The sequence below is a fragment of the Peromyscus californicus genome, unplaced genomic scaffold, assembly GCF_007827085.1.
Source record: "Peromyscus californicus insignis strain IS unplaced genomic scaffold, ASM782708v3 Scaffold_19__1_contigs__length_69161282, whole genome shotgun sequence".
NCBI classification, from domain to species: Eukaryota; Metazoa; Chordata; class Mammalia; order Rodentia; family Cricetidae; genus Peromyscus; species Peromyscus californicus.
This window is the reverse complement of record NW_026294491.1, coordinates 37,177,623-37,189,041: the sequence shown is the minus strand read 5'-3', so window position 1 is coordinate 37,189,041 and position 11,419 is coordinate 37,177,623. Positions and strand designations below refer to the sequence as shown.

Sequence of the window (11,419 nt, the reverse complement as noted above, 5' to 3'; positions counted from 1 at the left end):
CAACCTGGGTTACATGAGACCCTGTTTCAAAAACAAAACAAAACAAACAAACAAACAAACAAACAAAAAACAATGCAAGCAACAAAAACGACCAGTGATGTTCAAAAAACCTGAAACTAAATGTTTGTGTTTAGCCCAGTATTTTTCCTTCTTCAGACGGAAACATTAACGTTATAGTAAAGTTAAAAAAATTTATCCGGCAGGGAGCCCCTGTCCCTGTTAAGATAAATAATAATACAATGAAATTAAAATATAACTATCTCCCGAAAGTTCTGACTAGTCTTCTTCCCCATGGAAAAATAGAATTTTGAGGCGGGAGTGTTAGGACTGTTGTCTCTTGGGAATCTGTACACATGCGTTATCTGTACACATAAACTAGAACAGGTCTGGAAGGACATTCAACTGATAGCAGCTTGGTTGATAACCACGCCCACCGAGTGACTGATTAGTTACACCTGCTCTTCGGACCTCCAGCGCTTTTCTCCTAATTACCTGTCCTCTTAGCAGAAGCCTCAGCTTATGAAGGGGATAAAACAGCCCACTCCTGGATGACGTCACAGAAGGGGGTGGAACCTTATGGGCGGTGCGACCTCCTGGGGGCGGAGTCAGCGAAGGAGGGGGGCAGGGCGCCGCTCGGGCGTGGGACGCGCATGCGCGGCGAGGGGGCGGAACCGGGGCGGGGCTGTGCGCTGTGTTCTGAGTGAAGGCGGCGGCAGGGTTCGGGCTGCGCGGGGACAGCGGGTTCGGGTCTGGGGTGGACGCCACCGGCCGGAGCAAGGCGGCCAGAACCGAAGTCCCGGCCAGTCTTCAGGACCCGGCAGAGACCGTCAGGACCAAGGCGGGGGCTCGCGTCCCAGAGGACGGAGGCTGGGGCTGAGTGAGTGCCCGGGTCGGGGCGCGCCAGGTAGGTGGGCCGAGCTGGGCCGAGCTGGGTCCGGTGGTGCGGGGCTGAGCTGAGGGGCCCAGCAGCTGGGAGCTGGAGACACTGGGGACCCGACCGGATGGCGCCCGCGGTTGTCATGGCAGTGGTACAGCCTAGCGGTTCGCTGGCTGCGTCTTTGGAGAGTGGTCCTAGACTTGCGATCCCCTTGCCTTGGGCCTCTTGGGGAGCTGTGGGATGCTCTACACCGCGCCTGCCCGGTGCATCTCTGCTGGATCCCGGGGCATCCGACTCTGAAGGCCTCGCGCGTATCTTCCGTGTCAAAACACCGGGTAAAAATAAACATGCATCTTAGTGGAGGACGCCGACTGCATCCTCGCAACTCTTCAAGCATTTTCTGTCCGCGCATCGTCCCGGACAGGCTCTCCCTCACCTTTGCTTTATATATTTTATATCCCTCTGTTTTGCTAGTTAGCTAATTGAGGCCTGAGAGGTTTGTAGGATCCGTGGTCGTCTTTTGCAAAGCCAGTCATCAGTGTGTAGGCCACTGAAACACTCAAAATGTCAGACACAAATTTATATCTTTGTGGGAGAAGGAAGAGAGCATTGATGGGCCTTGGCTTCTCTTGCCCCTTGTCGCTTGCCCTCTGACATTACATAATGGTGGGTTCCTCCTGCCCGGAGTTGACAGCTCATGAAAATGTTCCTCTGGGTAAGAAGGAAGTATAGGCCGTTGTAAATCTCATCTTCTTGTCTTTCGCTTTGCCTCTGAAGGTGTTTGGTGTTGAGAGGTTGCCCGAGAGTATAATGTGATTTGTCACCTGCCAGTTAGGGCATCTGAGCCAAGGGGATGGAGGGGGTGGGGTGGCACCGAGGTTGAGATGTTGCAGTGATAGTCTGCTTGATTCACTCCTGTGCCCAGTAGGTTGTGTGGACAATGGGGACATCATGAGGGCCTGAGGACAGAGTGGGCTGATCTGGGTGTGAATTCTGAAGGTTCTGTCACTTGCTAACTGAGGTTCTCAATGTTCTCATCTCTAAAAGGTGACAACCGAACCTCGTTTGCTGAGTTTGTTTTGACATCTGAATGCTAGCGTCTGGGCAGTGAACAGCTATGGATTGTTCTACTTACTTAGCCTTGTTGTCTTTGGCTGAAGACAGGAAATTTTGTTTTTGGATCTGGGCTCAGGCCCTTGTTTGTGTGTGGGGGGTTACTTTGACAAAAGGTCTCTCCTGGAAAATTGAGTTCTTTGAAGAGAGCTGCTGCTCGCTGGAGGAGGTCCAAGTGTTGGTTCTGTACAAGTGTTGGTGTCAAGAGATCACAACGCTGTTTCTCGGGTGGCGCTGAGTGTGAACAGCGTTGCCAGGCGGTGTTCCTCGTGTCTTGTCAACACGATGTAGAGATGAACCAAGCTCCCTGGGAGGGCGGGTTGTCCTAAAGACTGGGCTTGCGGGAATGCATGTAGGACAAACAGAGAGAAAAGCGAGGGCTGTGTTTCTGCTGAGCTCTGTGAGAGCATTTCTCTCTCGTTCTTCCTTAGCTACTTTGCCTTTCATTTGCCGTCACCCATCTGAGAATCTGCTTAGGTAATTCCAGGCTCTCAAGCAGATCCAGAGTTTAGGGCATACGTTAGAGTTTATTCCATTGCTTTGGAAACCAGGTACTTTGTAGTATTGCTGTTAAAATGAGTATTAGTTGTTAAAAATCACTTTATGGAAATACACCCAGAAGATTTGCATAAATCATAGAACACTGGAGAAATGGGGTGTGTATGATAAAGAATTGTTGACCCTACTCAGCTGCCTACCTAGGAGGATTCTCAGCTAGCATCGATGAATGCACCAAAAGAAAGGACCAGAAGAGTACTGGGACCAGGTCACCTCCACCCCCACCCTATGGGTTAGCATCTCAAGAACTCCATAGGGCAGAGTGGAGGGGGAAACTGTCCATCAAGGCTATTTTGTCTTGGTTTGACGTTTTAATGAAAAGCTCCTCCTTGGCTTCTATAGTCCAGAGAAGTTCTCAGAATCATCAGGAGGCTTTGACTTTCACTGAAGAAGTAAACAGCACAATTCTGTGATGGAGAAAGCTGGATAACGCTCGTGCTTCTTTTACACAACTTGAGACTGGTCCTAGAGCAGCTCTGAGCAGAGCACACGTTAGGGAGACCAGTATTAACTAGACCCTTGCTGGCTTGCTTTGCTTTGCCTGTCTCTCTGTGCTTGAAAGAAAATGCGATCATGAACCCAGTCCTCAGAAACCCCTGGAGTGCTCCTTGCTCTCTTAACTAATTTTTCTTTTGTGTTTTGATGTCCTCTCAGCACAATTGTAAGAATAGTACTAATATTAATAATTTTCGGAAAATCTTTGTCCAGCTTCTCCTAATCTTGGCATTTTCCTTCATCTCTGTTACTCTTCTCTCCTTTTCATGTTTTAAACAAACAAACAAACAAACAACTTAATTGTACCTTGACGCTAAATACCCTGTACCTCTAAATCTGTTGAGGTGGATTTCTTAAAAACATTTTGTACATACAGTACTTAAAACCCAGGAAATGAACATTGACAGGATCCTGTTATTTTTTTCTTAGAAATTGCTCCAATAAAGTCCTTTATCCCAAAAGAAAACCCTAGCTTATTTGTTGCCTTCAGGTTTTTATTTTTTTTTGTTTGTTTGTTTTGTTTTTTGTGACTACAGTCTCTATTAGTTTCTTTGTATTTGATGTCATTGACATGTTTGAAGACTACTGACTGTTTCAGATAATGCCCCTCAATTTGGGTTTCCCGATCATTTGGAATCAGGTTAGGTACTTCTTGCAGGAGCAGCAGAGGCTTGCTGGGCTCGGTGTGAGACAGATACTGCCCACTATCTCATAAAACTTGACACTAGGTTTGTTAGCTTTGATATCTTGATTAGGATGGTGTAGGCCTCATTGAAAAGTTACATTTTTCCTCTTTGAGATTAATATGTATCTCGTTGGGATGCAGGACATGTTACTCCTTAGTCTGTCCAGCCACAGCTCGAAACCATTGATGCCTCTTATCTGAATCATATAGAGTTGACAGATGGGGTTTTCTAATTCCCTGTTTCCTTCTACACGTGTTAGTTAGAACTGTACTGAAGAGGACACCTTTTCTTTTCCCTAGAATGCCCTTACTTTTTGATTTACATCCCTGGAATGTGAAAATCTTGCCGTATTCATGAGACTTTAGTCTGTTGCTGTCATTATTTCTTTATTACGCAAAGTGCCCCAGATTGGGCCTTTGGGAGCCTCTTCCTTTGAACATGTTCCCATCATTCTTTAAGGACTTCGTTTCCATTCTGGTACAGAATCTTTGAGACTCACTTTGTATTTTCCTTGCCTCAGCCTCAGAACCAGCCGTTTCCAGAGCTCCGTTTCGTTCATGGAGAGTGGCTTTAGACTCCAGAATGCCAGTAGTAGTTGGGCAAGTGGAGATGGTGTCACCACATTTATTTATGTATGTATTGCAGTGTAGGAGATCAAACTCAGGGTGTCGTGCATGCCAAAGAAGCCCTGTGCCTCTGAGCTACCTTGACAGTCCGTGTCATTGGCTTAGGCCTTTTCAGTGGACTGGTGTCTTGTTAGAGCTGGCAAGGTGGCTCAGCAGGTAGGGGCACCTGCCTCGTAGTAGCCTGACAATCCCGGTTCCATCCTTGGTGACTCAAAATAAATGAAAATGTAATGAATGTTTAAATTGCTCACATAAATGCAAATATAGTTGCATTACATACTGTTTTCTCTGATTGGCTTTTTCAATTCCGTGCTGTGTTCTGGAGCACTGTGTGTGTACTGACATGATGAGTTTACCCTTTTTTGGAAGTGGGGATCCATAATCCAGGGTAGGGGTGTGCTGTAATTTATTGAACCATCTTGTAATGGTGGGCATATAGGTCCTTTCTAATTTTCTGTTGTAAAAATGGCCAATTGAGCCAGGCGGTGGTGGCCCACGCCTTTAATCCCAGCACTCGGGAGGCAGAGGCAGGGGGATCTCTGTGAGTTCGAGGCCAACCTGGGCTACAGAGTGAGTTCCAGGAAAGGCTCAAAGCTACACACAGAAACCCTGTCTCGAAAAAAAAACAAAAAACAAAAAACAAAAAACAACAACAAAAAATGGCCAATTGTATATGGACCAGCCCTTTAGTGCCCACCCTTCAGTCTTTAGGCCCCTGCTAGCATCAGTAGGACACGGAGTAATTTTGAATCAGCAGTTTTGCCAAAAAGCACCCCCAAGAAGGCCTCATTAGCTCACATCTTTCCATTACTTGTTTCCCTGCAGCACTGACTTTTTAAGTTTGCCAGTCTAATGGCCCAAAATACAGTATCCTTTTAATTATGTTTCTCACATGGCCAAAATCATGGAATTCTTTTCTATGTTGAACTTTTTAGTTTGTCTGAATTACCTGTTCATATCCTTTGTCTGTGATTTCTCATACTAGGTTGGTCTTACGTTACTGGAGATGGTTTCTTGGCAGCTTTAAGTATGAATTATTACCCCAAGGGAAAGGAACCCAACGTTTCATGACCACACTACATGCCAGACCTAGGCCATCTTTCCTCAGGCATCCTCTGAGGTCCTGTCAAGTGGTGTTAATCTTGAAGAGTCGCTAAGGGCGGGTGTGGTCAGGCACCTGCAAGATGGTGTTGACAGAAACCAGGTGGGGTCAGAGCCAGGTGTGTCCATTAAGATTTGCTCCTAGAACTTAACAAGCTCTCGAGCTGGACTTCCAGAAGCCTCCAGGTAGCTATGTGACTTGGGGCAAGTAGCGTACTCTCTATGCCCACTTTTCTTGTCTGCAAAATCGGGCTGATGGTGTTTGCCCAAAACCCTGACCTGCATTCGGTCTTTTGTTATGGTGTTGTTCAGTGAGGATCCCCTGGTGAAGGCCTCAGAAGTAGGAAGGTAAATTATATGTGTGGGGCTGGGTTGCAGAGGCTCATAATAAGAATGAGACGTCTGTTTTCTGGGACAGAGGAAGACAGAGAGGTGTCCTCTGATCTCTTGAAGGAGGGTTGAGGACTCTGTGGAGGAAAGGGTTTGCCCCTTCAGTTCTCTTCCTTGGCCTCTCCTCTCCCTCCTTCACACACCTGAACTCTTCCTGACCTCAGTTTCCCACAACACCCCTCTTGTACTTGATTAGACAGGGTGCTGAGGTCCCCTGAAAATCCTCTGTGTACTTGCAGCTCTGCATCTCTGGCCACAGCCCCTCACATCTGGATTGGGCTGTTGCAGAAGCTGTCGGAGTGAGTTAATTCACTGCAGGGTGTGGGCCACTTTCTTTGCCTCTCCTGTGTTGCTTGCATTTCGAATGGTTTGTTTCCTAACTCACTGGCTCAGGTTTTTAAGACTGATGAGTCAGGCATGTAAATTCTGGACATCTGAAGGAAGTGTGTTTAGGCAAGTGGACATTTCTGGGAAGAGTGTCCTTTTGAGAAAGGGGGGATGTCCTGGATTGGAGGGTATCTGGCTGGGATGTTTTCAGCTGCCGAGTAAACACAGGAGTGTTCCTGCGTCAGCAGCCTAGCAGTCTTGTCAGGGACTTGATTCTTCTGTCTTCAGCCGTCACTGTTGCTGTTGCCTCATGATTGCAGGATGGTTGCTAGGGCTGGCAAGACTAAGTGGTTCGTTGTTTTTCTCCATCAGGGACAGAGAAGGAAACAAACAAGCCAGGTCCTCAGTCATGGTGCCCTGCGGATCTCCTCTCTGCTCTGCAGGGGCCCAGGGTCTTGTGCCTTTCTTAGACCAGTAGCATGAGAGTGCTGTGTGCTGATTGGCTTAGATCAGTATTCCCCTAGGTGTTCCCAGACCAGCAGCATCAGCAACCCCGGAAAACTTGTTGGAAATGCAGTGTCAGCCCCAACCCGCTCCTAACTCAGAAGCCCAGGATTGGGACCCAGAGGGCCTTCTTCCTTATTTTAGCCAAGACTACCCTGACTCTCCAGATGGAGATGAGACTACCTGTTTGTGAAGGGACAGTAACCTTGGGTGGTCAGCTCATGATGTGAACTGGGAAGTGTTTAAGGACTATGGGAAGTTGGCCCTTCTAAATTTCCTCTGTTCTGTGCCTCAGCTTACCCACCCAACTGGGTTTCCTCGCTTCATGCCTGTATGCTTGCCAGCTCCTCCGAGTGTGGGCTAGTTCTTCTCTGTAGACTGGATACTAGAGGGAGCGGTGTGGACTACATTCCAGCCCAGGTTCTGTCTTTGACCCAACAAGCGTGGAGTCCACTGGGATTGGTTCAGGCTGGCACTGAAGATCTCAGCTCCCTCTTCTGACACTTCTGAGTGTGTTCTAATATATAAGGCCCATTGAGCTCTGCTGCTGCTTATGCGGTTAAAAAAAAAATGAGAACAGTGTGGCTAGCGGGGGCTCAGGAAATATTTGGGGAACCTGCCTGGAGTCAGCCCAAGTGACGACTTTCGGTGGTGGCCGGCAGTACTCTGGTTTCGCCTAATGTGACCTGCTATGTGTCCCCATTTCACCAGGACAGTTCCTGCTTCATGTTTGGGTGAAGGAGCAGCCACCACCAAGTCCAGCTGTGCTTAGAGCGGCCCACCCTTTCACATTTTCCCTGGAGCTAGGGAGCTGACGGATGTCTAGTTTTCTTGACTTTCCAATTTAATGTCTCATCTCAGTTCATAAAAGCAATGGGAAGAGCAGACTTACAGCGTACTCCAGGCCCTTTGCACTGATACTGAGGAAGGAGGTGGCCAGAGAGCCTGGAGAAGGAGCCACAAGTGTGTCTCAAAGGGTGGCCCCGTTGAGATCAATTGAGGTTATGACCCGTACTTCAAGCTTTTTGGAAATAAAATATCAAATATTCAAGTGTTTTTCTTACAAGAAGGGTAAGCATTTTAAATAAAACATTTAGTTGCATGTGGTGTACTTTAAGTATTGTGGTAATGCAAATGTCTCTCGCTGGGTTTGGTAAAGAGTTGTCAAACCTTAGGAGTGAGTGCAGGAGAAACTAATTTGCATTGAGGATGAGGCATGACCCCATGTGCATACACGGGCCTTTCTTAGGGATAGGGTCAGTGACTGTCATGAGAACCTGGGTGTCTGACCTTGGTGTCCAGTAGGGAGCTGAGAGGGTAGGGCAGTGGGGCTGGTCAACTGGTGGCCGCAGCAGAGAGCTCTGGTACTTTTAGTCTTGCTTTGAGCTGTGGTCTGTGGTAGTTGACCACCTAGGCCAGATCCTCCTAATGGCTCTGTGTCTTAGCCTGACACTCAGAGAGGCCACAGAGTCCGGTTGTGAGCTTCTTCATTCAGCAGAAGTTTTCTAAAAATCTACTTATTTAGAGTGTGAGTGTGTGTGGACACACATGCTATATGGCACACGTGTGGTGTGGAAGCTCACTTTTATAGTCTTGGTAAGTATTTTCTCCACAATGCCCCGTTTTAAAAGGTGCTCCAAGGGCTAGTTATGGTGGCGGCAGAGACAGGCATATCTCTGTGGGAGATGAGCCTAGTCTACTAGTGAGTTCCAGGCTAGCCAGGGCTACACACTGTCTAAAAAAAAAGTGCTAACAGGGCTGGCATCTGTCCCATCTCTAGGTACCACTGGGGACATAAACATTGAAAGAGGTGTGGAGAAGTGGAGACAGCCAGCAGAGGGACATGTGGGTGATGGGGGAAGGAAGGGGGAGGAGCTAGGTCCACCAGCTTGTAGTTAAGTGGCTGCTGACCCAGCTATTTTCCAGGAACTCTGTTTAAGGCATGTAAAAGTCTGTCATTGTGTGCCGTCAAGTGTCAGGTGTTTTCACATTTCCCACGTAGTACTTTGTGTTCTACACACAAAATGTCAGAGGAAATAGTCCCATCACATGACTGGGTGATAATGACCCAGGGCAGGATGACTGACTGGCAGAGCTCAGTTAGGATGAGGCTCGATGCCAAGAATTGTCGAGGTACCTTGTTTGGAAGAGAAGAGGAGGTGGGCGAATGGGTTGGCGTAGGGTAAGCACCCCACTAAGACAGTGCTCACGGGGGGGGGGGGGGGGGGGGCGGGGACTGGTTTGCACTTGGTGGGTTTTGCCCTCAACTTGCCTGTGACTTGGAGCAGTTGTACCAGATGACCAAATGGGGTGTGGTGGCTGAGGTCTGTGTGGGTGAAGTATTGCGTGTTCTTGATCTGGTTGGCAGTGGGCCGACACGCATGTGCACATGTCCACACACTCATGCACACACACTCATGTTTGGGGAAGTTTCTCCTCTTCTCCTTTCACTTTGTCCAGCAGTCACTTTCTAGAGGAGAGGAAGCTCTTGAGTCTTCGAAGCTGGAGTGGCAAGGGTGAGTGGTAGAGAGGGGAGCTGCTGTGAATCACGGACTGCCCTCCCACCTGCTCCTCATCCCTGCACCCTTCCTTCAGAGGCCCTTTCTGACAGTTCCCCACTAGACACGGGCCAGGGTTGCAGTCCACATCCCCTGGACGGATAGAGACCACTCTACCCCAGCCTGCATTTCCCTAATAATCTATGCACACTTGACCTCTGGCCAAGGTCTGTTTCCTTCCTGGTGGATGAAGGGCATTCCCTGACTTCTCTGCCCGCCTCTCTCTTTGACCTATTGCCCCTATTGTGGCCTAGTTTGCATCCCTTCTTATTGTATTGTTTTTCATTGGCACCAAGTATACAGCTCCACAGGGTACGGACTTTTCAGAAACAAATTCAGGTGATCAGATGAGGATACTGACATGTCTGTCACCTTGGTGTTAGAACATTCAAAGTCTTGTCTACTAGGTATTTTGAAATATTCAGTTAATTGTTGTCAGTCACATTAACATATTGTGCTGTGCGCTAGAAGCCATTGTTCTTGTCCAGCTGATTAACCTTCTACATTCTAACCATGCTCATTAATCTTCTACACAAACTCTTCCCAGGTTTTAGCCACCATTGGAGTATTGTCTACTTGAAACATTTTAAAAATAGGTTTATTTTTTTATTTTGTGTGTATGAGTGTTTGCCTACTTACATGTCTGTGCACCAAAAAATGCAGTGCCCATTGTGGCCCCAAGAGGGTGTTGCATCCCCTGGATCTGGAGTTACAGATGGTTGTGAGCTGCCATGTGGGTGCTGGGACCCGAACTTGAGTCCTCTGCAAGACAGGCAGTGCTCTTAACTTCTGAACTCTTTCCCCAGCTCCATGTTGTCTGCTTCTTTGACATCCGCTTTGAGGCTCCACATACATGTGAGAACGTACAATATGTTCTTCCTTCCTGTGTCTGACATTTACTATAGTGTCCTCTAGTTACAGTGTGTGAGCACTTGTGTGTGCGTTCAGTCTTGAACTCCCAGGCTCAGCTGATCTTCTCACCTCAGCCCTCTGAATACTGGGACTTGAGGCACACTTTCTGTCGTTTCAATGACTAATTGGGGTGAGACGATATTTCATTGTGGTTTTGATTTGCATTTTCCTGATTAGTGATGTTGAACCGTACATATGCTTGTTGATCATTCATACATCCTCTTTTAACAAATGTCTGTTCAGATCACTGTGTATGTGTGTATGTATGTGTGCGTGTGTGCGTGCGTGTGTGTGTGTGTGTGTGTGTGTGTGTGTGTGTGTGTGTGGTATCTATATACCTCTGTGTGTGTGTCTGTGTATGTGTATGTGGTATCTATATACCTCTGTGTGTGTGTCTGTGTGTGTGTCTGTGGTGTTTATATACCCGTGTGTGTGTGGGGGGGAAGAGGCCAAAGTCAGATGTTTTCCTCTACTCCTCACCTTGTATTTTGTTTGTTTGTTTTGGTTTTTTTGAGACAGGGTTTCTCCGTGTAGTTTTGGTGCTGTCCTGAATCTCACTCTGTAGACAAGGCTGGCCTCAAACACACAGAGATCTGCCTGGCTCTGCCTCCCATGTGTTGGGATTAAAGGTGTGCACCACTGCCACCAGCTTCACCTTGTATTTTAAGTCAGGGTCTCTCACTGAACCTGAATCTTGCCAATTTGGCTAGCCTAACTGGCCAGCAATTCCCAGGATCCTCCTGTCTCCCTCCCAGCACGGAGATTACAGGTTCAAGTTTCTGTACCTGGCAATTATGTGGGTGCAGGGGATCTGAACTCAGGTCCTCATGCTTACATGATAGTTACTTTACTTATGGAGCCATCAAACAGCCCCTCTGTTGCCCATCTTTAAATTGGGTTATTCGGGTTGTTAGTTTTGAGTTCCTCTGGACAGCAGTTCCTGTTTAGTGTGAGTTTGTAATATTGTTGTCCACTGCCCAACACTTCCTTCACTCTGCTGAAATGAGGGAGTTTGATGAAATCCCTTTGGTCATTTTTGGCTTTTGACATCTAGTAAAAAAAAAAAAAAATGCCTGATCTGATGTCCTGTAGCATTTCATTGTTTTTTTTTTTTTTGGTAGTAAATTTTTAGTTTTAGATAATAAGCGAGTCTGGTTTCCTCTCTGTCCGTGGGTGTTCAGTCTCCCAGCTCCTGTTGTAGAAGATGCTTGGCCTCTCCTGTTAGGGTCTTGTTACCTTAGTAGAAAGCCTATCAGCTGCACATATGTAGGT

At 47.4% G+C, this 11,419-nt stretch overlaps 1 protein-coding gene across 7 annotated transcripts in view; it reads left to right on the top strand.

Annotated features, from left to right (window-relative positions):
* The first annotated feature begins 683 nt into the window (after window positions 1–683).
* Window positions 684–11,419, top strand: part of Inpp4a (inositol polyphosphate-4-phosphatase type I A) — a 129,094-nt gene continuing 118,358 nt past the window's right edge. For all 7 annotated transcript variants that reach the window (XM_052745139.1, XM_052745138.1, XM_052745134.1 and 4 more), the window contains exon 1: window positions 684–904. The gene's annotated coding sequence lies outside the window, so the exon portion shown is untranslated. The remainder of the gene's footprint in view (window positions 905–11,419) is intronic.